The sequence below is a fragment of the Notamacropus eugenii genome, chromosome 5 (genome assembly GCF_028372415.1).
Source record: "Notamacropus eugenii isolate mMacEug1 chromosome 5, mMacEug1.pri_v2, whole genome shotgun sequence".
Classification (NCBI taxonomy): domain Eukaryota; kingdom Metazoa; phylum Chordata; class Mammalia; order Diprotodontia; family Macropodidae; genus Notamacropus; species Notamacropus eugenii.
The window spans coordinates 382,958,056-382,981,412 of record NC_092876.1 but is presented as its reverse complement, the minus strand read 5'-3'; the positions used below and the strand labels follow the sequence as shown (position 1 = coordinate 382,981,412).

The window sequence follows — 23,357 nt, the reverse complement described above, 5'->3', positions numbered from 1 at the left end:
GTCAAAGGAGATGAAGAGGCAGTTTTCAGATGAAGAAGTTAAGTCATATAAAAAAATGCTCTAAATCACTACTGACCAGAGAATGCAAATCAAAACAAGTATGAGGTACCACATCACACCTATCAGATTGGCTAACATGGCAAAACAGGAAAATGATAAATTCTGGAGAAGATGAGGAAAATTGGAACACTAATACCTTTTTGGTGGAGTTTTGAACTGATCTAACTGTTCTGGAGAACAATTTGGAACTATGCACAAAGAACTATAAAACTTTGCATACCCTTTGACCCAGTAATACCACTTCTAGGTCTATATCTCAAAGAGACCATACAAGTGGGAAAAGGACTCACATGTACAAAAATATTTACAGCAACTCTTCTTGTGGTGGCCAAGAACTGGAAATCAAAGGGATGCCCATCAATTGGGGAGTGGCTGAACAAATTGTAGTGGAATACTATTGTGCTATAAGAAATGATAAGCAGGCCGACTTCAGAAAAACCTGGACTTACCTGAATTGATGCTGAGTGAAATGAACAGAACTAGGAGAACGTTGTATAAAGTAACAGCCACATTATATGATGACTAACTTTGATAGACTTATCTCTTCTTAGCAACGTAAAGATCTAAGACAACCCCAGAAGAGTCATGATGGAAAATGCTGTTCATATCCAGAGAGAGAAGTATGGAATCTGAATGCAGATTGAAACATATTATTACTTTCTCTCTTTTTTTGGTTCTCCTTTCTTGTGGTTTCTCCCATTGGTTCTAATTGTTCTTTACAACATGACTAATGTGAAAATAGGTTTAATATGAATGTACATGTTGAGCCTATATCAATTTGCATGCTGTCTTGGGTTGGGGGTAAGGGAGAGATGGGGAGAAAATTTAGAACTCAAAATCTTATGGAAGTAAATGTTGAAAACTAAAAATGAATAAAATTTAAAAAATTTTAAAAAGAAATAAGGCCAAAGATGGACTAGTTTGACTACTAGAAAAAAAATCAAGCTGAGAGGGAAGACCCACAAGGTTTCTGGCCAGAACAGAAACAATTGCTATTTACACTCACTCTGAGCCATCAAAATCCAATGACCAAATGAGGTTTGGTCTGGGACCTATTGTTGGCCAATCTGTGAGAGCCAGTGTTTTGGGTTTAAGGCATGGTCAAGTAGCTCTATTTGACTCAGTTCCACACACATAGTAAATGCTTAAAATGATCACTGTCCAACTGATTAATGGATGACCCCATTCAATGACTTAAGAAGGGAAAATGGGCCTGAGAGATTGGAGTTGATTGTAGTTTCAGCTAGGGGTACACACTGCGGAAGAAGGCAGCTCTTTGTGGGAACTAGGTAGTCCAAAGGCTAGAGTAGTGGAGGGGAATGCATCCAGGAACTTAATAAATACTGACTGAATTTATATTGAACTGAAAATTGACAAAAGGCTGTAAGAACTATTATCTCAAAGACCAAGAAACTATGGAGGAGTTTCTGTTTGCCTGGAAAAGTTTTCACTCTTCCAAGTGCTGGATTTGGGAGCAAAAGACCTGTATCTAAATCCTAGCCCTGCTATTTACTACCTATTTGACCTTAAACAAGTGATTTCACATCAATGATCTTTAATCCCCATTATCTATAAAATGACAGGATATGATTAAATTGTCACTAAGTTACTTTCTAGATCTAAATCTGTTATCAGTCTATGACTGGCAAAGGAAGTATTTATACTGAAGAAATCACAGAGCCATCAAAGAGACCATCTCTTGTTATCCAAGAGTCTGGTCCCTGTCAACAAATCAAATCTGCAAACACCTGGATAATTACACTATTTAGAGTGTGTGGTGGGGTGTTAATAGTTTTATGCCAACCCAAATCTCAATGGACCTGTAAGGAGAGTATGTGGAAGCTATTAAAAAAAAACAAACTTCCCAGATCAAAAGGTTGTTTTCAATCCCCACTCCTACCTTTAGATTCTGCAACTACATTCTTCCCCAAACATCCTGGATTCCTGTTTCACAGGTAAGGCTCAGTTCACTTAAGGAAGAGACTGACTGTAGCCTGAGAAGGTAGGCATAAAAAGGCAAAGTGAAGAAAGGAGGGCCAACTGAGGGCAGATTTCCAAGTAATAACTTCTTGGAAAATGAGGAACTATTTAATTAAATTCTCAGGACTTTAAACCAAGCTATATAGAACCCAACACCTTACTTTTGATGAAGTATAATAAGGAAGAGACACCAGGAAATAAATCCATAGACTGTCTCCGAGGTAAGTAGATCTGGCCAAGGCCTTTGACACTGTTAGTCATGAGGGCTTATGGAAAATTATGTCAAAATTTGATTGCCCAGAGAAGTTCATCAGCACTGTCAATTTCATGATGGCATGTTTTCCTGGGTTTTGGATAGTGGACAATGCTCTCGTGCCTTCCCAGTCACCAGTGGAGTGAAACAGGGCTGTGTGCATGCTCCCATGCTTTTTATCATGATGTTTTCAGCCATGTTGTCAAATGCTTTCAATGAGGATGAACATGACATCAAAGTCAACTATTGTACTGATGGTAAGTTCTTCAATTTGAAAAGGCTACAAGCCAAGACCAAAGTGGAGGGAGTGTTGGTGCATGATTTTGTTTGCAGATTGCACTCAATGCAGCCTCTGAAGCTGAGATGCAACAAAGTATGGATCAATTCTCTGCTGCCTGTGCTAATTTTGGCCTAATAATTAACACCAAGAAAACACAGGTGCTTTATGAGCCACCACCACACCATCCATATGTGGAACCATTGGCTATAATAAGTGGAGAAGTTTTGAATGCTGTGGATAAGTTCACTTACCTTGGTAGTGTATACACATTGACAATGAGGTTGATGCACGCATTACCAGAGCTAGCTCAGTGTTTGGGAGAAGCTGAAGAAAAGTTTGGGTGAGAAGAGGTATTAGATTGACTATCAAACTGAAGGTCTACAGAGCCACTGTGTTGACCTCATTGTTGTATGCCTGTGAAACATGGACAGCCTACCAGTGCCATGTCAGGAAACTGAATTGCTTCTATTTTAACTGTCTTAGAAAGATTCCAAGGATCACCTGGCAAGATAAGGTACCAGACACTGAAGTCCTTGCTCAATTTGAACTACCAAGCATTCAAAGTATGCTTTAGAGAGCACAAGTTTGATGGGCTGGCCACGTTGTTTGAATGCCAAAATGTACACTTGCCAAAAAGACTTTTATGGAGAACTCACGTGGGGCAGATGATCACAGGATGGTCAGAAGAAGTGATACAAGGACACTCTCAAGAACTTTGGATATTACTATGCAACATGGGAGACACTGGTACAGGACCACTCAGCATGGCATGCCCACATCAGAAAGGGTGCTATGCTCTATGAGCAAAGCAGAATTTAGACAGCACAAAGTAAATGTAGGATGTGCAAATTTGGAGTATCCACCCCCAAAATTCATACAGACTACCTGTGCCCAATTTGTGGTAGAGCATTCTGAGCTTGTATTAGTCTGATCAGCTACAATCAGACACACTGAAACTTTACTTTATCATGGTGATGTCATTTTGGTCCTCTTCAAAAACGAAGGACAACAACCAACCAACCCTATAAAGATTATCTTTGTCTCTGATGTCAAATGTATTGGGTTACCACAGGTTTATTTTTAAGCCATTAAAACTAGATCTGATTTCTTTGAAAGTTTCTGCTTTGTAAAAGTGTCATTTCAAGCAAGATGAAAGCCTGCTTGGGTGGAAAATGTAGTGTCTTGTCCTCAAGAATCAAAGAAGATTCTTTAAGGGTCCAGCAATGATTCTATCACTTGGAAGAAAGAACTGAGATATGAAGACAGGGGACTTGTCAGCACTCACTCTCTCGATGGCATTTGGAGCCAAAGTCTGGGAAGCAGCTCTCCAACTGGGTGATTGTACACAATATCTTTTTTTTAGAGGATCCTATGATGATGTCTGTAGAACTAGAAAAGAACTTGGGGGGGGGGAGGGCATTATGATCCAATCCTCTCATTTTACAGATGAGGAAACTGAGACTCACAGATGTCACACGGGCAGTAAATGGCAGAAATTGTGATTCAAACCTTTTCCTCTCTTTCGTTAGTAGGAGTTAATAATCATAAAGATCCCACTGTTAATCCCAGATTGTTTTGCAAATACTCTGCAAGCCACTTGAAGGTAAGTCTTCTAAAGAATTAATTAGGGAATAATTTCTTATGTGTCCACTAAAAGCAGAGAATAGATGCTCATTCAGGTTTCAGGGGACACTTCAGTGGATTACTTAATCTGACTACCAAATACTGAAATATAATATGATAGAAACCCCTTTTTATGACCATATAATCATATATCTTCTGCTATTGCTATTCTTTCAGAATATGCTCTTATCCCTGAGTTGTGTGGTTGTAGTTTATCTTCCATTCTTGAAGTACACCTGGAAAGTAGAGCAGGTTAGGGCCTGGAGTCAGGTAGACCTGAGTTCAAATCCAATCTCAGACACTTACTGAGCCCTGGGAAAGTCACTTTACCTTGTCAACTTGAAAGTTTGGTTAAAAGAGGCAAACAGGCTAGGTGATATGATATTATTTATTCCCTTAAAGCTAGTAGATCATGATCATGGAGCCAGAAGGAAACCTCTGACTAACTGATAAAAGAATGAGGAAGTTTAGAACAATTTAGAACCCTTTAGAATAATTCCACCTCAAATTTATGGTTTCCACATTTTTTCTATCCATATCATGAGAAAGGAAGTTTCTTAGTTGAATAAGTCATAAATACAGTGAGACAAGACAATTGACAAAGTAGTGTCAGTTGGAAGTGATTCCAGGATATCTGAGTTTCCCCCACATAGAATATATCTCTGGGATACCAAGATAAGACAAGTCCCACCACTCTGGCTGCAAGCATCCTGTCACAAACAGGAAAAAAAACTCCTTGTCAACCTTATCTGGTCTTTGAAGTTGGTGACACAGAAAAGGACATTTTTATTGGAGTTCATATGAACTGAAATGATTGTTGACCTCTATTTGCCTTCATTTCCTAATTGTAAAATAATAATACAGTGAGGAGACTGAGATAGTATTTGTAAAGCAACAGGCATAGTATAAGTGTTTAAAAAATGCTTTTTCACTTCCTCTCTCTTTCATCTCTTTCCCATCTCCTAATGCCTTCCTTTGCATCCATTGCAATGTGAAAATTTTTTCTTCCTCCACTTACCCTCCTAAGTCACTCTCCTATCTAGGTCTATGACTTGGGTCTAGGACCAGAGACTTCAAGTTCTCAGGTGAGAAAGCATTTATTAAATTCCTACTGTGTGCCCAGACACTGTGCTAAATGCTAGAAATACCAAGAAAGGTAAAATCAGTCCTTGTCATCAATGAGCTCACAGTCTAGTGGGGAAAGCAACACATAAATAACTATGTACAAACAAGACAAATTAGAGGTAATCTCAGAGGAATATTCTCCCCCAAGCCTGCCTCTCTCCATTTTAATTTTAGCCAAGAGTTCTCCTCCCAAACTGACTTTGTCTTCTACTGACTCTGTGCCCTCTGGAATCAACAACAGACCCGAGACAATATTGTCTGGGGCTGGTAGAGACAACTGTCCACACCTGGACACCTGCCCCTCGCTCACACATACTATTTCTACCTGCCTCTTTGCTCTCCCATTGGTGCCTCTGCCTCCTCATCCCATGACCAAGGGAGTAGTCTACTAGAATAAGACTCATTTACAAAATACCTTTACATGCACATAATAAAAGCACATCATTGCCCACCCATAATAGCAGGAACTGACTTGATCTCTTCTGTCCTGGGAGCTTTCTCTGATTCTGCTGAGTGTGAGGCAATCTCTTCCTCTGAATCTGAATAATATTTTGTTACCTCCCTTACCACAAAGTTCTTTCATGAATTGTAATCACTGGCCCACGTCTTATTTCCTTGACTTACATTGTAAACTCCATAAGGTCAAGATGAGACTGATTCTTCTTTGTCCTCCTCGCACTGCTTAGCACAGCATCTTGCATCTTGCAGTCAGTAAATTTATTTGTTCAATGAATTCATGAATTAAAATGGAAAAATCTTATATTGATGTTTGGAAGAAAGGTAGTTCCTGATTATCTATGGTAATTAATGGGTCCATAAAACAGATAATAAAAAAAGTAAGAGTTAAGCTATCTCTAATTGACAGGGTCTTTCTCCTTACTCTTGTGGCAAAATTACCTGCTGTTGACATAATCACAACTGTCAGCATGTGCCTTCTGGGGCTTCCACTGAATTAGAGTGGTTTGCATGTCATTGCCTTCCTCACCATTACTGCCAGAAAAAATAGATCACAGACCAAGGATAATATTGGAATAGAGAAAAGGTTCCAGGACCCATCTGCATAACTGGATTGTGGATGAGCAAAGATGGCTCTCTAGTAGGGGGTTAACAAGTCTCATATGAAAAACTGGGAAGTGGCTTTACTACATGAGTTGTGATAATAATAATTATTAACTCTTTACCTCAATCAATAGAGAGACCTCCCTTGTAACCACCAGTGTCTCAGGGAAAATGCCATCATGTGAAACAGACACCCATGTGGTTATGCTATAGAAAGATATACCCCTATTCCTCTGTATCATCAAGGCAATATTCACAGCACTGGTGGTCACTATGAATATGCAAGCTTAGTTCTCAATCACAAAATATAAAAGACTCTCTATATAGAAGGTAGAAGAAAGACATTTATTGGGGGGTGTAGCCAAGATGGAGAAGATGGATGGACCTACTCTAGTTTTCACCCCATAGTCCATAAAACACCTGTAAAAAATGACTCTAGACCAATTCTAGAGCAGCAAAAGTCACAAAACGACAGAATGAAAGAGATATCCAGCCCAAGACACCCTGGAAGGCCGACAGGAAAGGTCTATCACACTAGGCTCAGAGCCAAGTGCAGCCCAGCCTTGGCTGCAGGGCATGGCAGGGACAGAACTAGAGCAGGCTTCAGGGTGCAGAATCATGGGTAGCAGCTGCAGTTCCCAGATTTCTCAACCCACAAATGCCAAAGACAGCTTCAAAGGTCAGTAAGAAAGCTCACCTGGGTGAGAGGAGGGCTTGAGTCTGGCCCAATCCTTGGCCTCAGGGCAGTGACAGTCACTGCAGTAGTGTTCACTTTTGGAGCCCTCAGCCTAAAGACCCTGGGGGAATCTAGAGGCTGATCTGAATCTCAGCCTTGGATGAGAAGGAGCACTAGTGTGGTGGAGCTGGTGATAACAGCAGATCCTGGGCAGAAAAGAGTGCTTATGGTTGCTCACAGACAAGAGCCCATGCCAAGAGAGGAGTAAACTCCTCTCCCTTGATTGTGCCACCTTGGAGGAACTGAGAATTTACAGGTCCCTAGAGTATACTCTACATTTGACAAAGGACTCAAAAGTCAAGTAACTGGCTGGGAAAATGCCCCAAAAAGGGACAAAAATAAGGTTATAGAAGGTTACTTTCTCGGTGAAAAGGTATTTTCTTCCATCCTTTCAGATGAGGAAGAAAAAAGCATACCATTGGAGGAAGACATCAAAGTCAAGGCTTCTACATCCAAAATTCCAAAATGAATATGCAGTGGTCTCAGACTATGGAAGAGCTCAAAAAGGATTTTGAAAATCAAGTAAGAGAGGTGGAGGAAAAGTTGGGAAGAGAAATGAGAGTGATGCAAGAAAATCATGAAAAGCGAGTCAACAGCTTGCTAAAGGAGACCCAAAAAAATGCTGAAGAAAATAATACCTTTAAAAATAGACTAACTCAAATGGCAAAAGAGGTCCAAAAAGTTAATGAGGAGAAAAATGCTTTAAAAAGCAAAATTGGCCAAATGGAAAAGGAGGTTCAAAAACTCACTGAAAAAAATAGTTCTTTAAAAATTAGAATGGAGCAAACAGAAGCTAATGACTTTATGAGAAACCAAGAAATTATAAAACAAAACCAAAAGAATGAAAAAATGGAAGACAATATGAAATATCTCATTGGAAAAACAACTGACCTGGAAAATAGATCCAGGAGAGATAATTTTAAAATTATTGGTCTACATGAAAACCATGATAAAAAAAAGAGCCTAGGTATCATCTTTCAAGAAATTATCAAAGAAACCTACCCTGATATTCTAGAACCAGAGGGCAAAATAGAAATGGAAAGAATTCACTGAGCACCTCCTGAAAGAGACTCCCAAAATAAAACTCCTAGGAATAGGAAATCAGAGTTTCTAGGTCAAGGAGAGAATATTACAAGCAGCCAGAAAGAAACAATTCAAGTATTGTGGAAATACAATTGGGATAACACAGGATTTAGCAGCTTCTATACTAAGCGACTGAACAACCTGGAATATGATATTCCAGAGGTCAAAGGAGATAGGATTTAAACAAAGAATCACCTACCCAGCAAAACTGAGTATAATACTTCAGGGGAAAAAATTTAGGACTTCCAAACATTCTTGTTGAAAAGATCAGAGCTGAATAGAAAATTTGACTTTCAAATATAAGAATCAAGAGAAACATGAAAAGGTAAACAGGAAAGAGAAGCCTTAAGAGCTCATTAAAGTTGAACTGTTTACATTCCTATATGAAACATGTTATTTGAAACTCATGAGACCTTTTTCAGTATTAGGGTAATTGGAGGGAATATATATATATATATATATATATATATATACACACACACACCTACATATATATATATGTAGGTGTGTGTATATGTATATATTATATTTATATTATATTATATGTGTGTAGGTATGTATATGTATGTGGGTGTATGTGTGTATGTATATAAATGTACATAGACAGGGCACAGGGTGAGCTGAAAATGAAAGGAGAATATCTAAAAAAATAGAATTTACTGTGGAATGGAATATACTAGGAGTAAAAGAAAGGCAGAGGTAGAATATAGCAAATGATCTCACATAAAAGAGGGAAGGAGCTTTTACAATGGAGAGGAAGAGAGGGGAAATGAAAGGGAATAATTGAGCCTTACTGTCATGGGATTTAGCTTAAGGAGGGAATAACACACACTCAATTGGATATGGAAATCTATTTTACCCTGCAAGAAGACAATGGGGAAGGGATAGGAGAGGGAAGATAATAGAAGGGACAACAAATTGGGGAAAGTCAGAAGCAAACACTATTGGGGAGGACAGGTCAAGGGAAACAATGGAATAAATGAAGGGCAGGATAGGGCACAGGGAAATGTGGTTAGTCTTTTACAACATAACTATTATGGAAGTGCTTTGCATCGTTACACATGTATGACCTATACTGAATTGCAATTGAATATTTGTCAATGAGGGTGGGTGGGGAGGGAGGGAGAGAATATGGAATTCAAAGCTTTAAGAATGAATGTTAAAAATTGTTTTAGCATGCAACTGGAAATTAAGTTATACTGGAAATGGAGTATAGAAATCTATTTTGCCCTACAGAAAAACAGAGGAGAAGGGGGATGGAAGAAGTGTGAGTAATAGAAGGAAGTGGAGGAAGGGGTGGATGGGGTACATGCTGTCCTGGAGTGGGGGGTGAGGAGAGATGAGGAGAAAATTTTGAATTCAACTTCTTGTGGAAGTGAATGTTAAGAACTGAAAACAAATAAAGTGTACATACATACATACATACATACATACATACATACATATATAACCCATTTATTTAGACATCACAAAGCCAAATCCCAGAACCAGAAAGCCAGATCTGTCATAGTGACCAAGAAGTTAATAAACATGATCACTGCAGAAGCAAAGCCATTCTCAAGCCTCCCCCATTCAGCCAGGGCCTTCTCACAAACAAACATTCACAAGCCTGGGGCTTGTCACACCTGTCTGCCTCCTTTCCCCTCTGACCTGACCATGTTCACTCACTTCTTCCTAGTTCTTCTCCACCCTTCCTGTTCTTCCTGTTGAGCAAGCTCTTCCCACCACATGTGACTTAGGCTTCCAGGTAATTTAAGCAGATCATATGGGCCTGTTAATGAATGAAAAAGATCTTTTCATTTAAATTACTATTATATTTGACCCTAAGATCTTTCATATTCATTTTATATTCATTACATAGGTCGGTGGGGGCAACTGGTATTAACAGAACTTTAACAAGGATAAGAGAAAATAAGCACATAAAACAATATCTTAGGCAACTGGTGTCAACAGAACTTTACAACACTATAACAGGGATCACATAAAATGAGCACATAAAACAATATTTCAGAGTGGGACATGAGCACAAACACCCTATCATCCCTCCTCAACAAATGGGGCTCAAAATCTTGGGGCCAGGGGCAAAGGTCTCTTCTTCCATAACTACTTCCTGCTGAGATTGGACATAGAGCTGTCCCTGCCCCAAATGGTCCCATTTGAGAGATCAGTTCTTTAGCTGGCATTTGGAGTTTGGTCGACTTCAGGTCCAAAGATGGCACATCACGTCATGGATAGGGAGTGACACCCAGCTTAAGCAATCAGGCATCTGCTGGTAGAGGGGACTAAGCCTGCAGAAAATAAATCTGGGAAGCAAGTTTAATGGACAAAAAGCCAAAAAGAAACAAGGAAACACTAACCAGAAGCAGGGTAGATATAGAGTCAGCTGTGGTTCTGGAGTCCATGAACCCACTATCATAACCTCATTCACGGTAGAATAGATAAATTAAGGGTACAATTTGGTAATCATCTTCTCCTAACTAAGCAGTTACAATATTATCTTTCCCGTGTGCTATAATTTCTGCAGCCTTTGGAATATTGTCGGGCTTCCATTTTACTCATACTTTTGCTCCCAATTTTATTCTATCAGTAGAACCCAGTTCTTTAGTTCCTCTGCTAGTTATTTCAGAAGGTGGGTCAGTTTTCACAAGTGGTCTTGTTTCACGAGTAATAATAATCACTTGAACTATTCTATCATTTTTACAAAACTATATAGGCTCATCACTTAAATTTTGAAATGTCACAATAATTTCTCCTTGATAATTAGAAACCATGACTCCAGTCAATACATGTATTCCTTGAGCTGCTAATTCTGATATAGGTAATATCCATCCAAAATAATTCTTAGGGATTCTCATACATATTCCAGTAGATATTGTTCTTATTTCTTTCCTATTCAGCCAAAAGTCTTCTAAACAATGTAAATCATATTCTTTTGAACCAGGTGTCCCTGGATATGGTGCTGGAACACCTGGCCTCACAGTCCAGTACTCAACATTTGGAATATTATGTGTTTGTTGCTTTCTAATTTGCACATTTGGGGTCATCATTCTGGCTAGAGGTATACTTCCTCTCAATGATCTGTTATTCAAATTACATAAAGCAATGAACAAATTATCTTTCCGATGTTGAAAAGAATTATTAATGATTAATGATTATATTAATATGTCATTAATTATTATAATTAATAACAATTATTATAAATAATAGTAATGTTAATTATTATTATTAATAATTATTATAAATAATTAATATGTTAATAATAATTAATTATGAAGAACTTAACTTCCTTAACTGCTCTTTCAATAATCTATTCATTCTTTCAATTAACCCAGATGCTTGTGGATAATATGGAATATGAGATATCCATTCTATGTTGTTTAATACATAGTATCTCTTCATTTCATTACCTTTCAAATGTGACCCATTGTCACTTTGAATCTGCATTGAGGTTCTATAATGTAGACTTACGATATCTAAAGTTTTACAGGTGTTTTTCTGGATTGCATTCATATAGGGACAAGCCACTAGTATATCTGAATAGGTGTCAACACAAGTACATATAAATTTACATCCTTTATCTTGGGATAGGGGTCCAATATAATCTATTTTTGAAATTTGGGCTGGTACTTTTCCCCTTGCTATCTCTCCAGTTACTACCCAAGGAACAGTTTGTTCCTTTTCCAACTGACATATATAACATATCTCTGCTACTTGTTTTAACAATGAATGAGAGATAGTAATACCTCTGTCTTGTCCCCACTGGTGTGTGGCCTGGACCTCTAAATGGTTGGCCATTTGATGGACTCATTTTGCTAGTACCGGATCATCAGTTGGTATCAGAGTGGGGACAATATGTTGAGTAGCAATCTTGGCTAGTTGATCAGCATGTTCTCCACTGTACTCCACTGTACTCCACTGTACTCCACTGTACTCCAGCATGATGAGGGTCACATGAGCATCTACGTGAAAAATGGACAAATGAGTAACCAAAGACATGTCCCATATATCTTCTTGTAGTTCTTTGCCCCAGACTTCTTTGCCATGAATTTCCCAATTTTGATTTTGCCACATGGGCATCCATGTAGCTAACCCATTAGCTACCACCCATGAATCAGTGAATATGATACTGTCCTCCTTGTTCTGTTTTGACAGCTTGGTGTACCGCTGTAACTTCAGCATATTGACTATTTCCACATATCCCAGTACTTTCCAAAGTCAGCCTAGTACATGGATTATAGGCTACCACTTTCCAGTGTCTTTTGTGGCCCAAATATTTTACTGTCAATAAACCATCCATGTCTCTTTTGTTCTTTGGTTAATCCATCATATCCCTCATTCCATTTTACCAAGGACTGTACTGACTGTTGTTTTGGTTCAAAGTTATCATTTCCCTGAGAATCTATGTTTGCTATAGATTCATATAAAGTAGAAACTCCACTTTTGCTTGTTTTAGATCTATTTTGAATATACCATTTCCACTTAATTATGCTAGTTTCCTATGCATGTCCAATTCTATGAGAAGCTGGGGTACTCATTACCCAGATCATAATTGGGGTTTCAGGCCTTAGTATTATGTCATGGCCTAAAGTCAGCTGTTCAGTCTCTACCTAAGCCCAATATGCAGCTAACAATTGCTTTTCAAAAGGGGTATATTGAAGTCCAGACGAAGGGATTTTCCTAGACCAAAATTCTAAGGATACATTTCAGCTTTGTTGTTTTTGCCATAAACTCCAGTTTGCATATTCATATTGCGCAGTTACTTGTAATTCCACTGTGCCACTTTGCATAGGCCATAAATCTAGGATCAACTGTATAGCATCAGCCATAGCTTCATCAAAATCTTTATGCTGCTCAAGTCCCCAATCAAATTCATATTTTTTCCTAATAATTTTATATAAGGGCTTAAAAATTTGTCCTAGATGGAGGATGTAATGTTGCCATTATCCAAATAATACTATAAACTTTTGGGCCTCTTTCTTATTGGTGGGGATAGGCAAATTCTGAATCTTTTGTTGGGTTTGTGGGGGAACCTCTCACAGCTCCTGATTCCATTGTATACCCAAAAACTTTACAGTTTCAGTTGGCCCTTGAATGGCTTCAGGGTTAATCTCCTACTCTTTGGTTTGCATATGCTCCATTAAAAGTGTCAAACTCTTCTTCACTTCCACAGTTTTTCCCTGTATCATAATATCATCTAGGTAATGGGTAAGTAGTACACCAGGTAGCTATAATTCATCCAAATATTTAGCCACAATCCTATGAGAAATAGTGGGGCTATGCAAATATCCTTGTGGCAAGCATGTAAAAGTATATTGTCAGCCCTGCCAAGTGAAAGCAAATTGGTCCCATTGTTTAGAATCTATTGGGATAGTAAAGAAAGCATTGACTAAATCGATAACTGTGTACCAAGTTCCATCATATTTCTGGATTTTTTCTGTTAAGGTAATGGCATCTGGAATAACAGCATACAAGGGAGCAGTGACTTTATTCAATTGCCTATAATCCACTGTCATCCTTCATGTCCCATCTGACTTTCAAACTGGCCAGAAAGGACTATTCCATTGAGTGGTTGTAGGAAATAACACTCCTGCCTCAACATATTCCTTTATAGTATTGGTAATTTCATCTTGCCCACCTGGCACACTATACTGTTTTAAAGTAATCACTTCAGAAAGTGCAGGTAAAGTGATTGAGTCCATTTTTATTTTGCCCACTAAAACTACATCAATTCCTATCTTCCTTACTGAAAACTGGTATCTCACCTCAGGTAAATTTAAAATTATACCTTTCAATATATCTATCCAATGATGTATTGGGGAATTGATACAATTACTATGATATATTCTTTCTTAGATAATTGTCCAATTTTCATTCTTAGATTGACTTGTCTGGCTGATACTTCAGCCCCTCCCAATCTTGTGATGGTGATAGGAGTACCATGTTTAAACTTATCAAGGTTTCTATATATAAGGGAAGCCTCTGCCCCAGTGTCTATTAATGCCCTAGTTAAAGTATTTGATCCATTTTTCCAATATATGGTCAAATTGATATGGGACCCATAATCCTGTCTGTGCTAGGGTTTGGCCAACTTCCTATTCTCCCTGAAGGTGCGACCAACTTGGATACAAGGGTTCAGCAGGATCTGTAGGGGCAGTGCTTAGTTCTATATTTTGTCTAGTATCAAGTCCCTTTTCTCAGTACGTTCTGTATAGTTCATTAGTTGGAATACCATCTATGCTTCCAAAATCTACCCCTCATCTCAACAGAACAGTAAACAATTCTCTCCTTGTCAATTTATTCTGATTTCGAATCCGCTGGGTATTTACTCTTCTCTCTCTAGCAATTTTGTCTTCTTGCCAGTCCCCTAAGTCACTTAACTGTGAAATCTTGTCCAGCATCTCTGAAAGAGGGTGCCCTATTTTCCCAATTATTAGAATCAAAATCAAGTGTTTGTAAGTAGAAGACGCTATCTTCACTATTATATTCCTATGGTAAACTTCAAAGGGAGTATAATAATATGCATCTGCATTTGTGATCATTATTGCAGTCTTCATTACCTCATTCTTTAACTTTCATATATTGTGTGTCTGTCCTTCATTGCTGAAGAAGACCATGCCATCAGAGAAATAATGATGTGACTTGCACTTGACTTTGTTTTGAGTGAGTGAGGGCTGTGCAGGTCACGAGCCTCACATCTCCTCCAGAGTCATCTGCATCCAGTGACCAGATATTCATCAGGATAACTGGAGATGACCCAGGATGAGGTATTTGGGTTAAGTGACTTGCCCAAGGTCACACAGCTAGTGAGTGTTAAGTGTCTGAGGTGAGATGTGAACTCAGGTCCTCCTGACTCCTGCACTGGTGCTCTATCACTGCACCACCTAGCTGTCCCAACTTTCTTATATAGTCCCTAAGTGAATTCCAGGGTCTGTCTCCACGAGGCCACCTAGAATTAGTAGAATACTGGCCACTGCAGCCTTCTGCTTTCAAAGCTAACAGATTAGTTGTATTGTTACCTCACATATTGTAATCTCTAAAAGTTTGCTATGCAAAAGAATTTTAATACCTATAAATTTCAAACAGTCCACAGTATCTATAGATATTCCTCCAGCTCCTTCATCACTGATTCTCACCATCCAAGATATTAATGATTCTCCCATCCTTTGGGTGAAGAGACTCAAAATTTCTGTGACCTCCTGCTGAGTAAAATCCTCAATTATTTCCCTAAACACTGAGTTACCTCCTTGGTTCTCCTGTTTCCATCTCACTATTAGGCATGCTTCTGCCTGAGAAACTTCTCCCTCTAAAATTATTTCACCTCCTTGGTCACTGTGGAAACTAGGCTGGGCCTGTACAAAGGTCGTATACACATTACTTTTGTCAGCCTTCAGCTTCTTTTGAGCTAAATGAACAGCCTTTCCTTCCACCCTCTTGTAAAGAAGAGTCTGAAGGCTGAGAATTTCCATGCAAACTGGCTAACTCTTTTTCCATCTGCATTTTTTTCTTAAGCAGCTCATCTGTTTTTACACATAATATGGTAATTGTTAATAAAATCCAGCCTCTCCTACTTACTCCTGCCAACTCCTTCCCTGGTCTTATTGGTATTCTTTGCAAACACCTATCCACATCTCTAGGTTCCCCCTCCTGTAACCCAGTTTTCACAGGGTCCTGTGCTTTTGGACCATTGTCTGGCTAGTGACAAAAAAGTGAAATCATTCCAATCTGGGATACTAGTTTCTTCCTCTAAATTCTTTCTGCCTCCAAATAGAGATTTTATACCTTGCGATCCTGTTCATGATGCCAAATGTATCATCAAGGCAATATTCACAACACTGGTGGTGACTATGAATATGCCAGCATGGTTCTGAGTCACAAAGTATAACAGACTCTCCATATAGAAGGCAGAAGAAAAACATTTATTTAGACACCAGAAAGCCAAATTCCCAGAACCAGAAAGCAAAATCGGTCATGGTAACCAATAAACTGATAAATATGATCGCCACAGGGGGCAAAGCCATTCCCAAGCCTCCCCACCCTCTGCCAGGGACTTCTCACAAGGAAACACTCACAAACCTGAGCCTTGCCCACACATGCCTGCCTGTGTCCTCTCCCTCTGCCTCGACTTCACTCACTTCCTTCCTGTTCTGCCTGTTCAGCAAGCTCTTCCCACCACATGTGACTTAGGGTTCCAAGTGATTTAAGCAGATAATATGGGCCTAATAATGTATGAGAAAGATCTTTCCATTTAAATAACTATTACAGCCTCTTGTCTACCAGAAATCTCCTTTTTGAAGTTAATATTGAAGCATGACATAGTTATACTATGATGTACTCTGATAGTCTCTACAAGCTGAGTGTTAAAAATTCAGTTCTGTCATTAACATTTCCTGGTTTTTGTTCAGTAGTGTCTGACTCTGTGACCCCATTTGGGGTTTTCTTGGCAAACAGTGGAGTGGTTTGCCATTTCCTTCTTCAAATCATTTTACAGATCATGAAACTGAGGCAAACAAGGTCACATGTTGTTTTGTTTGAGGCTGGATTTGAACTCAGGAGGATGTCTTCCTAACTCCAGGCCTTGTACTTTGTTCACTGTGTCACCTACATGCCCAAATATTTCTTTGGATAGAGACTATTTTATAGTCAAGACAAGATGGAGTTGCCACTAAAAATGTAGTAAAGATTCATTCTCCATTTTCTCTATTCCTTTTTTTGTGATATTTGAACCCCAAATCATAGCCAAATGACATTAAGTGAAATTTTATCCCTATATAATACTTTGTTCCCCCAAAAACTCATTTCTTGTATAGAACTATTTGATTCAACTAAGATTAACCAACATTTACGTACCTACTATGTACACAACACTATACTAGACTCTAAAAAAAAAAAAATTAAGACAAAAATGAAGCTGTACCTGTCCTCAAAATGCTTACATTTTACTTGAGGGAAACACTGTGTACACAGAGAAGTAGAAATCAGTTAATTTGAGGTGGTAGTGAGCATAAAAATGGTATAGGGAGTAAGGGTTGGGGGGAAAACCAGGTTTGTACTTTTGAACAAAATGGCACTTGACTTGAGCCTTCAAGAAAGCTATGGATTTTTAAAAGACTAAGAGGAAAAGGAGTGCATCCCAAGCTCTGCAAAGACACAGAAATACAAAATAGAATATCAAATTTAGGAAGTAGGTAGCAGTTAAGTTTGGCTGACAGGCTATGTAAAGTGACATAATATGAAATAAGTCTGGAAAGGTAGGTGGAACCCAGATTGTAGAAGCCTTTAAACATCTGGCAAGGAGATTGTAATTTATCCTAGAGGAAGGAATATGAAGTCACTAAAATTCCATTGTCAAGCATTTATTACAGATTTTTGCTAGTAAGAATGACGTAATCAGACTTGTGCCTTGGGGGGGAAGAAGGAAGAGAAGAAGGAAGGGAAATGAAGGAGGAGGAGAAGAAAGAGGAGGAAGAGAAGAAGAAATAGTAGTTGTAGTAGTGGTTGTAGTAGAAGTAGTACTGGTAAGGGTAGCAGTGGTAGTGATAGTGTTGGTGGTGGCAGTTGTGGTAGTAGTGATGGTGTTAGTAGTGGTAGTGGTAGTAGTAGTAGTAGTGGTATTAGGGGTAGTAGTGGTGGTATTAGTATTGATGATAGTGGTGGTAGTGGTAGTAGTGGTAGTGGTAGTGGTAATAGTAGTAGTGGTAGTGGATAGTAGTAGTGGTAGTAGTGGTAGCAGTAATAGTAGTAGTGGTACTAGTAGAAGTAATAGTAGTAGTAGTATAATATTTATATAGCAAGTACTATGTGCCAGGCTCTGTGCTAAGAACTTCATAAATATCATCTCATTTGACTCTCGCAACAACCCTGGAAGGTAGGTGCTTTTATTATTCCCATTTTATAGGGAAAGAAACTGACAGCTATGAGGAAGATGCCTTGTATTATTTTGTTCGCCCTTTTTACTTATTTATGCATGTTTTTTCACCCAGTAGAATGTATGTTTTTTGAAGTTACAGAATTTGATTTTAATCTCTGAATTCCTTGTGTATAGTAGGTAGTAGTAAATTAATAAATGGGAATTGTCATTCTTATTTTGGGGTCACAGGTAGCAGCAATTTCCTGTTCTTAATAATTAGCATTAAGATTTTTAAACTCCTGGAGGGTAGGGACTTCCTGTTTAGTACAGTGCCTAGCACATAGTAAATACTTAATAGATGTTTGTTGATTGATTGGTTCCCAAACACCCATCACCTATACTGAAAGGTAGAATAACTATAATTTCATTTTCAGGCAATCACAGAAACATTACCAATAAGGAGGTATTGTTTTCCAATAAATATAATCGATGAACTTTGCAATCTCACCTTATTTGTTGTTCCGTTTCAATGTACCTTGGGATGCTACTGAAGGGGTTGTCCTATTGAAGTCTTATCTTCTAAAACGATATAGTATGATGTATTCCTTGCTTTCCCTGGGGGTCCTATAGTATGTTTCACATACTATCATAGTAGCAGCTTAATAAATGCTTGGATGATGGCTTTTTTTTTTTATAATTTTATTTATTTATTTTTAGATTTCGACATTCATTTCCACAAAATTTTGCATTCCAAATTTTCTCCCCATCTCTCCCCTCCCCCACCCCATAAGACCTTGCATTCTGATTACCCCTTCCCTCAATGTGCCCTCCCTTCTATCACACCCCACCCTTCTCTTATCCCTATCTTCTCTCTTTTCTTGAAGGGAAAGATAAATTTCTATACCCCATTAACTGTATTCTTATTTCTCAGTTATATGCAATAACAATTCTCAGCATTCGTTTCTAATACTTTGAATTCCAACTTCTCTCCCTTCCTCCCTCCTCACCCATCCCCACTAAGAAGGCAAGCAATCCAATACATGCTATATACGTGTCGTTTTGCACAAGACTCCCATAATAGTCATGTTGTGAAAGACTGACTATATTTCCCTCCATGCTACCCTGTCCCCCCTTTATTCTGTTCTCTCATTTGGCCCTGTCCCTTGCCCAAACTGTTTACTTGTGACTACTCCCTTCTCCCATTTGCCCTCCCTTCTATCATCCCCCTCACCCCACTTGTCCCCTTCTCCCCTACTTTCTTGTAATGTAAGATAGATTTTCATACCAAATTCAGTGAGCATGTTATTCCCTCCTTAAGCCATATGTGAAGAGAGTAAGCTTCACTTTTTCCCTCTCACCTCCTCCCTTTTCTCCTCCAGTGAAAAAGATTTTTATTACCTCTTTTATGAGTGATAGTTTGCCCCATTCCATTTCTCCCTTTCTCCTCCCAATACATTCCCCTCACCCCTTAATTTTATTTTTTGTAGATATTATTCTTTCTGATTCAACTCAATCTGTGCTCTCTCTCTATACGTGTGTGTCTATGTGCATAATCCATTCACCTACCCAAATACTGAGAAAGGTCTCAAGAGTTACAAATATTATCTTTCCATGTAGGAATGTAAACAGTTCAGCTTTAGAAAATCCTTTATGATTTCTCTTTCCTGTTTACCTTTTCATGCTTCTCTTGATTCTTGGGTTTAAAAGTCAAATTTTCTATACAGTTCTGGTCTTTTCATCAAGAATGCTTGAAAATCCTCTATATCATTGAATGATCATTTTCCCCCTGAAGTAGTTATACTCAGGTTTTCTGGGTAGGTGATTCTTGGTTTTAATCCCAGTTCCTTTGACTTCTGGAGTATCCTATTCTTTCTTTACAATCCCTTAATGTAGAAGCTGCCAGATCCTGTGTGATCCTGATTGTATTTCCACAATACTCAAATTGTTTCTTTCTAGCTGCTTGCAATATTTTCTCCTTGACCTGGGAACTCTGAAATTTACCACAATATTCCTAGCAATTTTTCTTTTCAGGTCTCTTTCAGGAGGTGACTGGTGGATTCTTTCAGTATTTATTTTGCCCTCTGGTTCTAGAATATCAGGGCAGTTTTCCTTGATAGTTTCATGAAAGATGATGTCTAGGCTCTTTTTTTGATCATGGTTTTCAGGTAGTCCCATAATTTTTAAATTGTCTGTCCTGTATCTGTTTTCCAGGTCAATTGTTTTTCCAATGAGATAGTTCACATCATCTTCTCTTTTTTCATTCTTTTCGTTTTGTTTTCTAACTTCTCGGTTTGTCATATAGTCATTAGCTTCTCTGGACTCCACTGTCTTTTTTAAAGACCTATTTTCTTCACTGAGCTCTTGAAACTCCTTTTCCATTTGGCTGATTCTACTTTCTAAAGCCTCTTTTGGACCTCTTTTTCCAATTGAGTTAGCTTATTTTTAAAGGTATTATTTTCCTCAGCATTTTTTTGGGTCTCATTTAGCAAACTGCTGACTCACTTTTCAAGCTCTTTCATGGCCTGAAGCCACTGTATATTCGTTTTGGAGGTACTGTATGCAGAAGCCTTGACTTCCTCTGACAGTATGCTTTGTTCTTCCTCTTCTGAAAGGATGGAAGGAAATACATGTTCACCAAGAAAGTAACCTTCTACAGTCTTATTTTTTCCCCATGTTTTGGGCATTTTCCCAACCAATTACTTGACTTCTGAATCCTTTGTCAAGGGGAGGGTCCTAGTGCTCCTGCTCACCCCTGGACCATGCTCAGGATTGAGGTTCAGACCAGCTACTCAATTCGCCCAGGGGCTTTATGCTCAGTGCTCCAACAATGGAACAGTGGATGCTGGCTGCTGCCTGCCTGCAGTGGCCTCCAGAAGCCTCCACTGCCCAGCCTCCACCACCACCTTGGCTGCCCTCTCACTAATCTTTGGTGCCTGTGGGTTGAGGGATCCACGAACCGCTGTTGCTTCTGGGGATTTTGTCCCTGAAGCCTGCTCTGGTCCTGTTCCTCCCAGAATGGTGCAGCTGAGGCTGGACTGGGTTCTGTGTCCAGTGCGACAGACCTTTCCCATCCACCTTCTAGGTTACTCTGTGCTGGAAATCTCCTCCACTCTGTCTTTCTGTGGCTTCTGCTACTCTAGAATTTGTTGAGAGTCTTTCATTACAGGTTTCTTATGGGCTGTGGGGAAGAAATAAAGTATGTATGTCTTTCTACTCTGTCATCTTGGCTCTGCCCCTGGATGATGGACCTTTCTCATGATACCTTCAGATCTCTTTATCATTTTCACACATTATAATTCTCTTAACACAACCTCCTTTCCCCTTTTCTTTCACTTAAACCTTATTTTCTGGTTTGGTGATGAAAAGAAAATGATTGAAGTGAGAAAATATTATCAGAGTGTAATATTCAGATTCTGTGTTCCCTTATGAAGGTTACTTGTTGATTTTCTATTACACAGAAGTCTTCATTCAAACTGTCTTGACATAATAGTATTATCTATTAACAATGTATTAACTCCTCTATTTTGTGTATAAGCCAGAGATCCTTCATTGCCTATATTTTACCTAAAACTAAGATTTTTTTTTATGGACTTGTGATGTTATTAATAGTGTATTTCTCATTAATTTCATCATTAATTACTGTTGAGATATTAAACTCACAAACTGAATCAAGAGACTGGTGGGGACATTACAGTACCATTTATTTCCCTACTGCAATTTTGAGAATTTATTGAATGACATGTTGTTGGATGACTTTGTATAATTCAAGATAGAGGATCTCCAATGGTACCTTCTGGCTGAATCAAGTTTTCTTTTTATAATGACTCACTACAAGGTCCAGACCAGTGAGAATGAATCATTTTATATCAGAGAGAATCTGCCTGAAACACCCCAGTATAAAAATCTTTCCATAGACCAATTTAACTAATGAATATCAATGCAAGAATTTTAAATAAAATATTAGTATAGAAAAATCTTTCCAAAACCATCAGCAGAACATGGTAAATGCATGTTACCCAAATATATCAGTTCAGTTATAGAATCTTTATGTTGTAAAAAGCAAATACTCTGCTTATAGATTCGAGGATGCTCTGATAAGGAAAAGGGCCACCCAAGAAAGCATTTTGTTCTCTGGCACAGTGATTCACAATGCCCACTGTTGGGTGATTTTATATATTTATATGAGAAAGTCCAAGAGTTATATCATATTCAACAGGTCAATGACAAGATGCTTCAGGATTCCATAGTGCATTGTCCAGTAGGATGTAAACTGCTTGAAGGCAGGGACTGCTTTGCTTCTGTCTTTGTGTCCCTGTTGCCTACCACATTTAAGGAACTTATTCAGTGATGGTCAAACTGAACTGAAACGAGCTGAATTGAACTGACATTCATAAATGCCAGCAAAGGTCACGATAAAGTCCTATTTTGACTGTGGTATATCAATAAATGAAAAACATGTTGACTTCATCACTCAGATAACTACAAAACAAGTCTTTAAAACCTTCCTGAATACCTTTTATTCAGTCATTCCATAACCACCTACATAACCTCCTCTATGGTAGAGGAGTCACTGATATGTTTTTGGGGATTATAGATTTAAAACTAGAAGATATCTTAAAAGCCATCCAGTCAAACTCCTTTATGTGACATAAAGTCAAGATTATTCATCACCAATGACAGTGAAGGCACTATGATTGGACTCTGACATCTAACTCTGACATAGTATAGAAAAGAGACACACATAATAAGACATACATTTTCAGATATGGCCAGGGTGTGGGTTTCTTTTACTCACCAAGGTTTATTTGTTACAAGGGTTTTGTTTTTCTTTTGTTTTTTGTTTCTTTTTTTCCTTTAGTTTGGGGGCAGAGGAATGTCTCTGTAACTAGATCTGTCTCAAGGTAATGAGTTAATATCCAAGAAACCAGTTGATGCCTTTTACATGCTTACATAGGTTCTATTTTAGTGTAGGGCCAAAGAATTAAAACTTTAGGACCATAACAAGAAGATTCCTAGAAATACAAAGTAGAAAATTCACAGTTAATAGAAATTTCTTCAAAATAGATTCATTTTTAAAATGCTACCTTTCTTCCAAAAATAAAACCCCAAATTGAACAAATAAATAAATATTTAAAACTGAAATTTACTGATCAATCACTAGGTATCAAGTTCTTATTATGTGCAAGGTAGGGCAGCAAGGTGGCTCAGTTTATAGAGTGCCAGGCTTGACGGTAAGACTCATCATCCTGAGTTCATATCTGGCCTGGACACTTACTAGGGGTGTGACCCTGGGCAAATCCATTCACCCTGT

At 38.4% G+C, this 23,357-nt stretch overlaps 1 long non-coding RNA gene across 1 annotated transcript; it reads right to left on the bottom strand.

Annotated features, from left to right (window-relative positions):
- Positions 1-9,992: 9,992 nt before the first annotated feature.
- LOC140506826 (uncharacterized) lies at positions 9,993-12,350 on the bottom strand. The gene is made up of 2 exons (XR_011968104.1): positions 11,943-12,350; positions 9,993-10,502 (listed from the first exon to the last, which is right to left on the bottom strand). It is a non-coding gene; the product is annotated as an uncharacterized lncRNA (long non-coding RNA).
- Between the last annotated feature and the right edge of the window lie 11,007 nt (positions 12,351-23,357).